The sequence below is a fragment of the Saccostrea echinata genome, unplaced genomic scaffold (assembly GCF_033153115.1).
Source record: "Saccostrea echinata isolate AGI-Se365-2 ecotype Australia unplaced genomic scaffold, CSIRO_AGI_Sech_v1 ptg000057l, whole genome shotgun sequence".
NCBI lineage: Eukaryota > Metazoa > Mollusca > Bivalvia > Ostreida > Ostreidae > Saccostrea > Saccostrea echinata.
In genome coordinates this window covers 2,344,806-2,361,671 of record NW_026889806.1, presented here as the reverse complement: position 1 = coordinate 2,361,671, position 16,866 = coordinate 2,344,806, and positions in this window count along the sequence as shown.

The window sequence follows — 16,866 nt, the reverse complement described above, 5'->3', positions numbered from 1 at the left end:
TGCACAAATTAACTCTTCTTAGCAAAATTGTTGATAAATAATTTAAGTTATGTGAGTTTATGTTTAATTGGTGCTCCATAAAAATAAATACATAATAGATGTACAATTTTCTCTGAAATAGGTACTTTATTTATTAAAGTGATATGTTTTACAACTTAATGAATACAAAAATAAATAGAAACTAGAAACTCATTGCGAGCAATGAGAGGTCTTCCGTCCGATTTTGAAAGTAAAAACGTATAAATTCAAGCTGAAAAGGTGATAAAAGAAATTCAGACACTCTGGAGATTTAACCCTGGTTGTCAGCGTGAAAATTCAACGTGCTAATCATTAACCATTCACTTTTTTGCATCACTTCCTGTCACGACCGGAAGTAATGGCGATACAAGATTTCCTCGCCATTCAAATGAACTGATGACTGACTATCAGTTCTGAAAGTTTTAGACTTCAGTCGTTTACTGTTGCCGAGCAATGTTGTGAGAACAAATTCTAATTCTGAGGACAGGTAAACACGCGACCGGAAGTGAATTTTATAAAAAAATCTCTGACGTTTCTCTGTACATTTGCAGTATCTACAAAATGCATAAAAACATTTCAAGTACTTTATCGATGAGCAATATTTATGAGAAGGTTAAATATCGAAATAACGTAGTTTATCACCTAAAACCGGAAGTTGACGTTTTTGTTTTCAGTGCAATCTAACATGTTTCAAAACAGCGAAAGAGATGCAATAAAGTGATGCAAACTTTAATTTAAAAAAGAAAAATTAAAATTTTTGATTTCTTTGATCACTTCCTGTGACGACCGGAAGTTACGACGGACGCGTTTAACCAAAATGGTTTTGCCTACTCCTCAAGGTCTGCTACTCATAAGAATTTGGTGTTTTAATCTTTTACCTGTTTTTGAGATCTCGCTCAGACAATTTTTCATTTTGAGGACAGAAAAACACGCGACCGGAAGTGAATTTTTGAAAGATATTTAAGGTTACTCTAGACCTTTGCAGTCTGAATAACATATTTAAAATTCATTTCAAATACGTTATCTATAAAGAATATTTATAGGAAAGTAAAATACTCAAATTTTGTAGTTTTTCTCTTATAACCGGAAGTTGTCGTTTTTGTTTCCGGTGGGACCAACATCTTTCGAATCTGCGAAAAAGATGCAATAAAGTGATGCAATTTTAAATAAAAAAAGAAAAGTTGAAATTTTCGATTTCTTTGATCACTTCCTGTGACTACCGGAAGTGACGGCTGATGCTCTGAACCCAAGTGGTTTTTGCTACATCTTAAGGTCTGTTGTTCATATAAGTCTGGTGTCTTAATCTCTTACCGTTTCCGAGATCTTGATCAGACAACTTCTCATTTTTAGGACAGAAAAACACGCGACCGGAAGTGAATTTTTGAAAGATATTTGAGGTTACTCTAGACATTTGCTGTCTGAATAACATATTTAAAATTCATTTCAAATACTTTATCTACAAAAGATATTAATGGGAAAGAAAAATACTCAAATTATGTAGTTTTTCTCTTATAACCGGAAGTTGACGTATTTGTTTCCGGTGGGACCAACATATTTCAAAACTACAAAAGAGATGCAATAAAGTGATGTAAGAATTGATTTAAAAAAGGAAAGTTGAAATTTAACGATTTCTTTGATCACTTCCGTAAGCGACCGGAAGTGCCGACGACAGACGAAAAGGTGCCCTCTCCAATCTAAAAATCATGTTCTATCATCTCTAACAAGTCTCCAGTTAATATCTTAAGCCATTCTTGAGAACACTCGCGGACAAAATTGCATTTTAAAATCAGAAAATTGTCCACAACTTGGCACTGGAATCGAGTTTACCAAAAAACGGAATTTTATATAAAATTCATATAAGGACCTTTTATCCCTGAAAATTTCAAGGAAATTCATTGAATAGTTTTCGAGAAATCGCATGCACAAAATTTTGTCTAAAAAAAAAAGAATAATAACTAGAAACTCATTGCGAGCAATGAGAGGTCTTCCGTCCGATTTTGAAAGTAAAAATGTAAATTCAAGCTGAAAAGGTGATAAAAGAAATTCAGACAATCTGGAGATTTAACCCTGGTTGTCAGGGTGAAAATCCAACGTGCTAACCATTAACCATTCACTTTTTTGCATCACTTCCTGTCACGACCAGAAGTAACGGCGATACAAGATTTCCTCGCGATTCAAATAAACTGATGAATGACTATCAGTTCTGAAAGTTTTAGACTTCAGTCGTTTACTGTTGCCGAGCAATTTCTAATTCTGAGGACAGGTAAACACGCGACCGGAAGTGAATTTTATAAAAAATCTCTGACGTTTTTCTATACATTTGCAGTATCTACAAAATGCATAAAAACATTTCAAGTACTTTATCGATAAGCAATATTTATGAGAAGGTTAAATATCGAAGTAACGTAGCTTATCACCTAAAACCGGAAGTTGACGTTTTTGTTTCCGGTGGAATCTAACATGTTTCAAAACAGCGAAAGAGATGCAATAAAGTGATGCAAACTTAAATTTAAAAAAGAAAAGTTAAAATTTTTTATTTCTTTGATCACTTCCTGTGACGACCGGAAGTTACGACGGACGCGTTTACCAAAATGGTTTTGCCTACTCCTCAAGGTCTGTTACTCATAAGAATTTGGTGTTTTAATCTTTTACCTGTTTTTGAGATCTCGCTCAGACAATTTTTCATTTTGAGGACAGAAAAACACGCGACCGGAAGTGAATTTCTGAAAGATATTTAAGTTTACTCTAGACCTTTGCAGTCTGAATAACATATTCAAAATTCATTTCCAATACGTTATCTATAAAGAATATTTATAGGAAAGTAAAATACTCAAATTTTGTAGTTTTTCTCTTATAACCGGAAGTTGTCATTTTTGTTTCCGGTGGGACCAACATCTTTCGAATCTGCGAAAAAGATGCAATAAAGTGATGCAATCTTTAAATAAAAAAGAAAAGTTGAAATTTTCGATTTCTTTGATCACTTCCTGTGACGACCGGAAGTGACGGTTGACGCTCTGATCCCAAATGGTTTTTGCTACATCTTAAGGTCTGTTACTCATATAAGTCTGGTGTCTTAATCTCTTACCGTTTCCGAGATCTTGCTCAGACAACTTCTCATTTTGAGGACAGAAAAACACGCGACCGGAAGTGAATTTTTGAAAGATATTTGAGGTTACTCTAGACATTATCTGTCTGAATAACATGTTTAAAATTCATTCCAAATACTTTATCTACAATAGATATTAATGGGAAAGAAAAATACTCAAATTATGTCGTTTTTCTCTTATAACCGGAAGTTGACGTTTTTGTTTCCGGTGGGACCAACATATTTCAAAACTACAAAAGAGATGCAATAAAATGATGTAAGAATTGATTTAAAAAAGGAAGGTTGAAATTTAACGATTTCTTTGATCACTTCCGTAAGCGACCGGAAGTGCCGACGACAGACGAAAAGGTGCCCTCTCCAATCTAAAAGTCAAGTTCTATCATCTCTAACAAGTCTCCAGTTAATATCTTAAGCCATTCTCGAGAACACTCGCGGACAAAATTGCATTTTAAAATCAGAAAATTGTCCATAACTTGGCACTGGAACCGAGTTTACCAAAAAACGGAATTTTATATAAAATTCATATAAAGACCTTTTATCCCTGAAAATTTCAAGGAAATTCATTGAATAGTTTTCGAGAAATCGCGTGCACAAAATTTTGTCTAAAAAAAAAAAGAATAATAATAATAATAACTAGATGAGATCTCGTTGCGAGCAACGAGTAGGTCTTCCGTCCAATTTTTCGATAAGATGAAATATGATTTTGACTATGAACTTTGTTAAAAGATAATAATATATAGACTTCCCTAATTAGATTTCATTCTTTTGATTTATATAACATTATCAAAGAGCTATATATGACAGGTTTCTGGCCCCTCTGAGCCCCTAGTTTGAGGGGTAAGCCCCTTTTTCTTGATATCAATTGAAAGGTCTTGTGATTCTCTTTTTGTTCAACAACTATTCAGAGATTTTCTTTCGTTGTGGAGATATGCTGAATGGAAATATTTAGGGGCCACCCCTCCAAGTCCTTAATGGGGCCGTTTGACAAAAATTAGAAGGGTGCATATTGTTTAGAACGTTATTCTGACCATCTTTTGTTCAGTATTGCTTATCAAACTATTCCCCCTTTTCGAGATATAAAGCGTCAAAGATTTAGCATTCTGGCCCCTTGTGACCCCTTATTACGTAACATATGATCAGAATCTTGTCATATATTGTAAATCGTTACGATAAACATCTTTGCTTCAGTAATGTATTACAAATTACTGATCGTTAAAAAGTTAAAAATGAAGGACTTTTGGCCCCTCTGAGCCCCTAATTTGAAGGATCGACCCCTTTTTCTTGATATCAAATGAAAGGTCTTGTCATTTTGAAGACTTTTTGTTCAACAACTATTCAGAGATTTCTTTTCGTTGTGGAGATATGCTGAATGGAAATATTTAGGGGCAACCTCTTCTGGTCCGTAATGGGGCTGTCTGACAAAAATTGAAAGAGTGCATGTTGTTTAGAACATTATTCTGACCATCTTTTGTTCAGTATTGCTTTTAAGGAATGAATTTAATAGCTACCCATTTTATACGGTATAAACTGGGTTGGGACAGTTTAGGCTTTATAAACCGTGAAGCGGTTTATAAAATAGCGTAAACTGTTCCAACCCAGTTTATACCGTATAAATTGGGTAGCTATTAATTTCATTCCTTATAATTTAATTTTTATTCATTAAGTGTAAGAAAAAAAGATGATTGCCCTTGATTATGACTTCAATTTAGTCGAAATTTGAATGTAAAGTCAGGCGGATCGATACGTTTTTGATGCAAGTCATTGTGACGTAGGCAACCCAATTTATACAATATAAAGTAAACTTTTTATCCAATCAAAAACGGCGTTTCAACCAGAATTAAATTATATCAAAATATTCTTCCTTTTTGAGATATAAAGCGTCAAAGATCCTGGCCCCTTGTGACCCCTTATTTCGTAACATATGATCAGAATCTTATCATATGTTGTTGTAAATCGTTAAGATAAACATTTTTGCTTCAGTAATGCATTACAAATTATTGATCGTTAAAGGGTTATAGATGAAAGACTTTCGGCCCCTCTAAGCCCCTATTGTGAGGGTCCAGCCCCTTTTTCTTCATATCACTTTAAAGGTCTCATGATTTTGAACACTTTTTGTTCAACAACTAGTCAAAAATTCTTTTTCGTTTCTGAGATATTTGCAAGAGAAGTATTTAGGGGCCAGCCCTTCAACTCCTTAATGGGGACCTTTAGCAAAAAATGAAAGGTTGCATCTTGTTTAGAACATTATTTTGGACATCTTCTGCTCAATATTGCTTATCAAAATATTTCCCACTTTTGAGATATAAAGCGTCAAAGATTTAGCATTCTGGCCCCTTATGGCCCCTAATTATGTAACATATGATGTGAATATCATAATATATAGTTGTAAATTGTTGAGATAAACATTTTTACTTCAGTAATGCATTACAAAATATTGATCGTTAAAGAGTTATTGATTAAAGACTTTCGGCCCCTCTCAGCCCCTATCGTGAGGGTCCAGCCCCTTTTTCTTCATATCACTTTAAAGGTCTCATGATTTTGAACACTTTTTGTTCAACAACTAGTCAAAAATTCTTTTTCGTTTCTGAGATATTTGCAAGAGAAGTATTTAGGGGCCAGCCCTTCAACTCCTTAATGGGGACCTTTAGCAAAAAATGAAAGGTTGCATCTTGTTTAGAACATTATTTTGGACATCTTCTGTTCAATATTGCTTATCAAAATATTTCCACTTTTGAGATATAAAGCATCAAAGATTTAGCATTCTGGCCCCTTATGGCCCCTAATTATGTAACATATGATGTGAATATCATAATATATAGTTGTAAATTGTTGAGATAAACATTTTTTCTTCAGTAATGCATTACAAAATATTGATCGTTAAAGAGTTATTGATTAAAGACTTTCGGCCCTTCTCAGCCCCTATCGTGAGGGTCCAGCCCCTTTTTCTTCATATCACTTTAAAGGTCTCATGATTTTGAACACTTTTTGTTCAACAACTAGTCAAAAATTCTTTTTCGTTTCTGAGATATTTGCAAGAGAAGTATTTAGGGGCCAGCCCTTCAACTCCTTAATGGGGACCTTTAGCAAAAAATGAAAGGTTGCATCTTGTTTAGAACATTATTTTGGACATCTTCTGTTCAATATTGCTTATCAAAATATTTCCCACTTTTGAGATATAAAGCATCAAAGATTTAGCATTCTGGCCCCTTATGGCCCCTATTTATGTAACATATGATGTGAATATCATAATATATAGTTGTAAATTGTTGAGATAAACATTTTTACTTCAGTAATGCATTACAAAATATTGATCGTTAAAGAGTTATAGATTAAAGACTTTCGGCCCCTCTCAGCCCCTATCGTGAGGGTCCAGCCCCTTTTTCTTCATATCACGTTAAAGGTCTCATGATTTTGAACACTTTTTGTTCAACAACTAGTCAGAAATTCTTTTTCGTTTCTGAGATATTTGAAAGAGAAGTATTTAGGGGCCGGCCCTTCAACTCCTTAATGGGGACCTTTAGCAAAAAATGAAAGGTTGCATCTTGTTTAGAACATTATTTTGGACATCTTCTGTTCAATATTGCTTATCAAAATATTTCCCATTTTTGAGATATAAAGCATCAAAGATTTAGCATTCTGGCCCCTTATGGCCCCTAATTATGTAACATATGATATGAATATCATAATATATAGTTGTAAATTGTTGAGATAAATATTTTTGCTTCAGTAATGCGTTACAAAATATTGATCGTTAAAGAGTTATTGATTAAGGACTTTCGGCCCTTCTCAGCCCCTAATGTGATGAGTCAGCCCTTTTTCTTTGATATCATATAAAAGATCTTGGAATTCTACACAATTTTTGTTCAATATGTTTTAACAAAATACTCATAGTTTAAAAGTTATCGTAAGAAATGTCTCTAAAATTCACTCATGATTCGCTTCCTAAATTTTGACCCCTACCGAGCTTCCATACTAGGCACTTCCGGAAAATTTGAAAACCCAGGTGATCAATGGCAACATGTCCTTTATCATCACTGAAAATTTCAGCACTCTAGCTTTAATCGTTTTTGAGTTCCATCGCAGACAAGGATGTCGTCTGAAATTTGATTTAAGGGAGATAACTTCCGACCGGAAGTGAATTTCAAAAAAATGAGAAAAACGTATAAGGTTCAGACAAAGATACATCTTCCCTGAAATTTTCAAGTAAATCGATCGAGCCAACTCCGAGAAATCTTCTGCACAAAAATTGTAAAGAAAAAAAAAGAATAATAATAATAATAAAAGTGAAAAAGAAACAATAGAATAATAGAAGGGTCTTCCGTTGGAGACGGAAGACCCTAATAATAATAAAAGTGAAAAAGAAACAATAGAATAATAGAAGGGTCTTCCGTTGGAGACGGAAGACCCTAATAATAAGAAGAAACAATAGAATCACTATAAGGTCTTCCGTGGAGACGGAAGACCTTAATAATAATAATAAGAAGAAGAAACAATAGAATCACTATAAGGTCTTCCGTGGAGACGGAAGACCTTAATTAAACTTAAACACCCGGCCCACTGGGCAGTGGCGGATCCAGGAATCTTGAAAGGGGGGGCAAGTTTGGGGTCAGGTAGGGGCCCACTGCCACACCAAAAAAAATTTATTTAACCTTATACAACCAAAATGAATTTGAATTACCATATTTATATTGGATTCCGAAACTTCATAAAAATCCTTAGCGGGTTCGTTTAAATGTTCAACCAAGCCTCTTTCTTTACTCCTCACTAAGATATGAACAGTGGTGAAGGAGAAACTTCAAGAGTACTGTTCAACAATATATTCGAGAAGTGGTGTAAATCAGATGTGGATACTTAAAAATTCCAAGGAACTTTTGGAAAATTTGAAATCACAAGATTTTACCAAAATCAACAGCTTAAAAACTTACGACTTTTCTACTTTATACACAACCATTCCACACGATAAATTAAAGTCCAGGCTTTTTTATATGATTGACAGCTGCTTTTTCAATAAAAATGGAACTCGTAAATATACTTACCTTGTCATTGGTCATTTGCAAAATTATTTTGTTAAAAAACATTCTGATTAGGCCAAAATAAAGAATACCTTTGTTTCCCCTAACGTGACGGACCCACTTAAACCATGCCGACTAAAAAGTTTTTTTTATTAAGATTATTCAAATATTTTTTTTATTGTTTATCAATTTTATAAAAAAACAAATTTCATCAAAATCCGTTTTTTTTATCAGAATTGCCGCTTTTGTTTTACTCTCATTCATGTGGCCACAGAGGGTTAGTTCGTGTTGTAAAACAACGGCGATGTATCAATCTTAATATATATCTTTAACTTATTAGAATCCTACACTCTTGAAACATTTCGTGAATTAAATAGACCATAACTAAGGAGTGTTAAGATGGTATTTACAAATGTGTCTTTTAAAATTAACGTACGTAGTGAGCATGGGAAAGCCTGCCTAATGAGCAGATGAGGGGCCCGCCTTGTGTATGCATATCAATAAGATTCACTGCATTTCATTCATTTCGATCTAATAAATAATTCATGTATTATGATTCTATTTTTACTATATAGGCCCATAGGATTTGTAAATATGTCTTTATATAATTATTTCATCTTTTAAATATAATTCAGATGGCGTTTCTTCCTTCCTTTTATTTATGAGGTAAACTTCGTAACTATAACATTAGATATATGAAACTTTAATCATTTAAGAAATGGTTTGGTTGAATTAATTATTGTTTATAAAGGTACACACTTTTCAAATAGTGTTAAAATCTTTAAAATTGGCTTATGGTACTGCTTCCTGAGACGTCCAGTGTATTTTTCTTTAGTTAGTCCTTTGAAAATAGGTTGTTTCTTGGCTTTAAAATATTTTTTTAAATTGTTTGGGTCGACAACATTTGAACACTTGTCTGGTGGAGGGCTCCTAATTTAGAATTTTTCTTGGCACTAATGGCCATTGATTATAAAGCATCAATAAAGGATCTTTTTCGTGCCATCATCTACATGTATACTGCAACACTGCATGGACCTACGTTTTTTATGGTCTCATTTGACTGACCAGTCTCCACGTCCCACGTCGGGAACTGTGACTTACAATAAGCTCCTGAATAACGTCAAGACTCCAAACGAAATACTAGAATTACTGCGCCACGCGAGGCCCTTGACAGTTTGTCTGTGTAAGCACTCGAAGATGAGAGTAGGTTTGTAAAAATTCGATTTCAATTAATTTACGCTGGCCTGAGATATTTCACAAGTTCAAATGAAAAATGTTTGTGAATTCATTTACGATACATGTCGCTTTTAAATTTCATTTGTATGATTTTCGGTTTAAAAATCGGTTTCTTTTGTTCTCTCTTATTTATAAAGACATTATTCAATTTTTCAGAAAGTATTTTCAAAACTGTTGTCAGAAAAAAAAAATTATTTACCTACCTACCTACCCAACTTGAAATTTTAGGGTCGGGTTAGGGGAAACAAAGATATTTTTAATGATGGCCTTATCCACACAAGTACTCTGAAGTTGACATCAAAAAGATGCTTGAGTTTCTGATTGACAATATCTATGTGGTTTTTGGAGATCAGGTCTTCCAACAATCTATTGGAATTCCCATGGGTACGAATTGCACCCCGTTATTAGCAGACTTTTTTTTGTATTCATATGAAGCAGAATTTGTCCGAAATCTTGTACGTGAAAAGAAGAAAACACTTGCTGTGGCCTTCAACTCGACATTTAGATATATCGACGACGTATTGTCAATTAACAATGGTTATTTCCATTCTTATGTCGATACGATATATCCTGGTGAGCTTGAGATAAAAGATACCACAGAGTCTGACACATCTGTTCATATTTTGATATTTTACTTGAGAAAGACGTTAATGGTAATCTAACAACCAAGCTTTATGATAAACGTGATGACTTTAACTTTTCAATCGTCAGCTTCCCTTACTTATGCAGCAATATACCTTCATCACCTGCATACGGGGTATATATCTCTCAGTTGATTCGATACTCAAGAGCATGCTCTACGTATGTACAATTTCTAAAACAAGGTAAATTATTGACAAACAAGTTGATGAAACAAGAATATCAGCTGTCTCGTTTAAAGTCATCATTTCGTAAGTTCTATAGTCGATACAATGACCTTGTCAGCAAATACAATTTATCATTGAGTCAAATGCTGACTGACGTTTTTCATACTAATTGTTAGGCCATTATTTACACACTGAATTGTTGACGGATTTTTCCCTTATTTCCCGATTATGACAAGGAGCACACAGCGGGTGTGACCGGTCGGCAGGGGATGCTCACTCCTCCATGGCACCTGATCCCATCTCTGATGTTTAGAGGTTCGTGTTTGCTCTGCTCCTATTTTGTATTGTTTAATGGACTTTTGAGCTTGAATACTGTTCGCTATCTCCATATATTTCATGTATAATATTTTGGACACAAAAGGGGAGTCCTCCCCCCTGGCCCCCTCTTAATCCGCCAGTGGTGGGCTAATAGGTGACTGCATGTTTGACAACATGTAATATAATGCACTACACAGATGATTCTATTGAATTCAGAGCTAATATCAAAACAATATCTTAATTCTTTTTCCCAAACCTTGAGATTTAAGTTTGTCTTTCAATTAAATCTAAAAATTCTGCAAATTCACAAAGCGACATACCAAAGAAAGAATATGTGCATCTAGGATAAGATGGACATTCCTTCTTAAATAGAACAAAAAACTGAATGTAAATGCCCTTCCATAAAAGGCCATTATTATATGATGGAAACTCAGCACAAAATCTGTTTGATCCAATGAAAATTATGCTAGTAAGTAAGAATTCTACAAACCATGAACAATCAGTATTGAAACACTCTTCAATGTGTCGTCTTTGTGTTTAAAGAATACTACTTTGTTTAATAACTAATAAGAAACAAGATGTGTTTGTGAAACACTTATGCCCCCTAATGGCAGCTTATGGCGAAGGTTAAAGTTTCTCAAACGAAGTCAAACTCCAGGTCAAGAGATCAAAAATGTTGGTACCCAAACAAAGGTCTTGTCTCGAGGAATATACCTGTGAAATTTGAAAGCCCTAGCACCAACCGTTGAAAAGTTATGGCGAAAGTTAAAGATTTTTAAAAGTAAGGAAAACGTCAAGGTCAAGGTCAAATGGTGCCCAAGGGAAGGTCTTGATACACATGTTCGTGAAATGTGACAGCCCTAGAACCAATCATTCAAATGTTATAACCAAGGTTAAAGTTTTTTAAAAGTAGGTCAATCTCCAAGGTCAATGCCAAAATCGTTGGTATCCAAAAGAATTTAAGGTCATTTCACCAGGAATAAAGATGTGAAGTATGAAAGCTCCATCACCAACTGTTCAAAAGTTATGGCCAAGATTAAAAGTTTTTCAAAATCAAAGTAGGTCAAACTCAAAGTTCAAGGTCAAAAGGTCAAAGTTGTTCGTATTGGTATTCGAAAGAAGGTTTTGTCACAAGGAATACACATGTGAAGTATGAAAGCTCTGGCATCAACATTTCAAATGTTATGACCAAGGTTAAAGTTTTTTCAAAAGTAGGTCAAACTTTGAGGTTAAGGTCAAGGGTCAAAGTTGTTGGTATCCAAAGAAAGGTCTTGACATAATTAATACACATCTGAAGTTTGAAAGCCCAAGCACGAACTGTTCAAAAGTTATGGCCAAGGTTAAAGTTTTTCAAAAGTAGGTCAAATTCCAAGGTCAAGTTCAAAACGTCAAAGTTATTGGTATCCAAAGAAATGTTACAAACAATACACATGTGAAGTTTGAAAGCCCAAGCACCAACTGTTCAAAAGTTATGGCCAATGTTAACATCTCATAAAATTTTGCAAAAGTGGGTCATACTCCAAGGTCAAGGTCAAAAGGTCAAATATGATGGTACCCAAGGAAATGTCTTGTCACAAGAAATACACATGTGAAATATGAAAGCCATAGCTCCAACCAATCAAAATTTATGGGCAAGGTCAAAGTTTTTGCACACAAACAGACAGACAGACAGCTAGACAGAAAGACGGCTATAATTCAGAGAATTTGTGTCCCCCGCTTAGAGAAAAAAAAGAGCAGCGCAGTTCGGGGGGTGGGTGGGGTGGGGTTGGATCGGACTCCACCCCTGGATTTGTAGAATTATTAAATGTATACATGTATATTGAAGGAAATGCCAATATGGATATGAAGATTTGATTGCTTATTCTTTAATATGTGTATAGAAGATTCTTTTTATATAGAATATTTACCACACTGTAATAATGATTTTATGAGTTGGTACACTGTGTGTGAACCCCCCCCCCCCAACTGCGCATGCTCTTCTTTTTTCCCTAAGCGGGGGACAAAAATTCTCTGAATTAGCTATAAATATACTGAGTTTCATTTTATATAAGTATAATAATATAATGTTGATCAATGTAAAGATCCATGTACAAGTATCAGATGTTAAAAAAGTCAAGATATTCTCACTCGACAAAGGGTCTTATTGCATTGAATTCATATCATTCATTCAAATTTAATTGCTTCCTGTGGAAAATTTCGTTTTCTTAGTGTTGAAGGATCACTTCCTTGCTATTCAACAGGAAAGATTAAATTTAATTGTTTACCCATCAATTTCATCCAGTAAAATCAAATTGAGATGCAAAGAAAATCATAGTATGAAGTGTTTAACAATTGCGTGTGTGTGAAGATAAAAAAAAACCAAGCACAGAAAGCATTGTATATATGCTTAGATTTAAATAATGGAGAAAAGGGTAAATTAGATTAATTCAAATGCAATGTTGCGACCTCGACAGCTCTAGCCATCTATGGAATCAAACATACATATAAAATGTGTTACGCGTGGACATTCTTTTGAGAATGAATATTCATCAGTTTCCCAACAAGCAAATTCAAAGAATTGTGATCCTCCGCTTTCGGTGTCTTGGTGTTTGGAATTAATTATGGCATATTGTAACTGTTTTATTTGTGTATACTGTCTTGTCTGTCCATCATAGAAAAAAAATATAAATTACTGATTAATAAGAGTTATGGCAAAGATTAAAGCTTCACAAAAACTAGAAGATCAAGGTCATGAGGTCAAATACATGTATCATAATACAATCTGAAAGGTGTTGTCACAAGTAATGCTCATGTGAAAAATTTTGAAAGTCCTTCTCTTCTGGAGCAAAAGTTATGGCCAAAGTTAAAATTTTTGGTAAGTACATATAGGTCAAACGTCTAGGTCAAGGTCATGAATCAAAAATGATATACTAGTACCTTTCTGAAAAGTGTTTTCATAGGTAATGTACATGTAAAATATGAAAGTCCTATCTTCTCTCATTCAAAATTTATTACCAATGTAAAAGAATTGAAAAAGACTCTAATTTAAACTTCAAGATCAAAGTCACTATGTCAAAGACCAGAGTGCATTCAGGTTTTGAAACAGCTGCAGGTAATGTACATGTCAAACAAGCAAATTCAAGGACATGTGGTTCCCCACTTTCGGAGTCTTAGTGGATGGGATGCCATTATTGATATATTAAATATTGTAACTGTCTTGTTTGTGTGTTCTGTCTTGTCTGTGCATCGTACAAAAAAAACATAATTATTGAATTAATAACAGCTATGGCAAAGTTTATAGCTTCTCAAAACTACATCCATCTTCTCTAGCCAAGGGCTTCTGATATTCTACTCTCCTCATAAGCCCTTGGCATACGGTGTTAAAAAAAGTTGGGATTTTTTTCTCAAGTTGTGATTGGAGTTGATCGACATCGTTCGACCAATCAGCAATTGTTTTTTGTAAATGACGATAATTGCGTTCGGGATATATCTTGACTCTTTAATATCAGTAATGTAAAACGCAAGTAAACAATGATTCGTAGGATAACATGCCATTCTATGAATAGCAATATGGTGTCATCCAATTTCTAAAGCAACGTGCAATATATGTAATTAAGAATCTATACTGAAGATGTAGATTTGCATTTTTACATGTTTAAATAACAAATTAACATAACTCAATACCTTCTTGTTAATTATTTTTTAAAAACAATTTTTTTTTTAAATACGCTTTTTATTTCTGTCGATGACGCAATCTGTGCATACCTAGTAAGAATCATGATCATGTGACAAAAACAAACCCGTCTTTTGTCAGCACCGTATGCCAAGGGTTTATGAGGAGAGTAGCGTATCAGAAACCCTTGGCTAGCGAAGATGAACTACATCAAACGTCAAGATCAATGTCAGAACTAATACACATGTTTAAGTTTTTGTGACAGACAGACAGCTAGACAGACTGTCAGACAAATCAGATTTAATCTCCCCTCGCTTTCGTGAATGTGGGGACAATAAAAATACCCTATCTTCTCTCATTCAAAAATTTTCAGCAATGTTAAAATTTTTGAAAATCCAAACTTCAAGGACAAGATCATGGTTTAAAAATCATAATACTTTTTGGCACATTCTTGTCTGAGGTAATGTACATGTCAATTACGAATGTCCTATCTTCACTCCTTCAAAAGTAAAGATCAAGGTCATTGGGTCAAAAAAGTCATAGTATTTTTGCAAAGGTCTTGTCACAGGTAATGCGCTTGTCAAATATGAACACCCTATCTTCTCTCATACTAAAATTATCACCGATGTTAAACCTTTTGAAATTACTAGTAGATCAAATTTCAAGGTCAAGATAACGGTGGCAAAAATCATAGTTTTTGCAAAAGTCTTGTCACAGATACTGTACATGTGAAATAGGAAAGTCCTATCTGTTCTCATTCAAAATTTATCACCAAGATAAAAGTAATGTTAATATTATTAAAAAGTAGGTCAAACTTCAAGGTCAGGGTCATGGGGTCAAAAGTCTTAGTATATTTGGAACGGTCTTGTCACAGGTAATGTGCATTTGAAATATGAAAATCTTATCTCCTCTCATTCAAAAGTTGTGACCAAAGTTAAAGTTATTGTGACAGACAGACTGAATGAGTTTTAGTGTCCCCACGCTTTCGCAAAAGCGGGGGACAATTAGTCTCTGTATTGTATGTTTCTAGATCAGATAACTTTCTTTATGGAAAACTAATTTTTATTATTTTAACATTAATTTTTACCAACGTCAAAAAGTATACAGAAGTTTTGGCAAAAAATACTTTATGAAAATATAAGATCTAAAGAAAAAAATATATCCAGAGAGGTGAATTACTCTAAGGACACAAACATGAAAATGTTATTATACATACAATAATGTTGTCGTAACAACTTAATCAAATCCCGAATTTATTCATTTCATCAATGCAATTTGCATTATGCTACTCTAGAAACATCAAAACATTGATGAAGGTAACAAAACGCAAACTTATAATGTACAAGATCAATATTACATAGAGCACAATAGAGACAGTAGAAAATAATGTATAGCATTAATAAAAGGCAGGGGCTTCACAGATAAACACAAATACAAATGCACTATTAAAACAAAATTATGTAGTAATTGTTACTTATGTCTTAAATCAAGTGGTTATCAAGAAAGGATGTTTAAATGTTAGATATATTGAGCATCAGTACAAGTGGTGCATTGAAATTTGTTAACAGTAGCTTTGTATTGATTTTTAAGAACTCGAATGATACCCAGTGGGATTTCGATACTTTTAGGACCATTTTGTGTTTTGTTATGTTCTTAACTGACCTATTTTAGTACTAAATAGTAAGGTTTATGTTCACTAACAGATTTTTCTACATACATTACGTACCATATGTATGCAAAGAAGCAAATTCAAAGAATTGTGGTCCCCCACTTTCGGTATCTTAGTGGATGGGATGCCATTATTTATTATTCCCGCACTTTCTAAAGAAAGTTCGGGTATATTGTTGTTACTCATGTCTGTCCGTCTGTCCGTCCGTCACACTCTTCTTTCTCAAACTCCTCTTACATTTTACACAGTAGCCTAATCATCTTTTGGGAGATGTTTGATGGTGTCATGTAGATGTGCAGTAAGGTTTCGGAATTTTCATTTTCACCCTGGGGGTCAAATGGGGGTCGAAAAATGGCGTTTTTTATGCAAAAAGCCCCTGGTTCCCTGAACTCCTCTTACATTTTACACAGTAGCCTAATCATCTTTTTGGAGATGTTTGGTGGTGTCATGTAGATGTGCAGTAAGGTTTCGGAATTTTCATTTTCACCCTGGGGGTCAAATGGGGGTCGAAAAATGACGTTTTTTTATGCAAAAAGCCCCTGGTTCCCTGAACTCCTCTTTCATTTTACACAGTAGCCAAATCATCTTTTGGGAGATGGTTGGTGGTGTCATGTAGATGTGCAGTAAGGTTTCGGAATTTTCATTTTCACCCTGGGGGTCAAATGGGGGTCGAAAAATGACGTTTTTTATGCAAAAAGCCCCTGGTTCCCTGAACTCCTCTTTCATTTTACACAGTAGCCAAATCATCTTTTGGGAGATGGTTGGTGGTGTCATGTAGATGTGCAGTTAGGTTTCGGAATATTCATTTTCACCCTGGGGGTCAAATGGGGTAGAAAAATGACGTTTTTTATGCAAAAAGCCCCTGGTTCCCTGAACTCCTCTTACATTTTACACAATAGCCTAATCATCTTTTGGGAGATGGTTGGTGGTGTCCTGTAGATGTTCAGTATGTATTTACTATTAGCATATGAAGTTTGATAAAAATATCATAAATGGATTATTTAAAACGTAGGTAAACACTAATTTAAAAAAGTGAAGTCAAGGTCAAA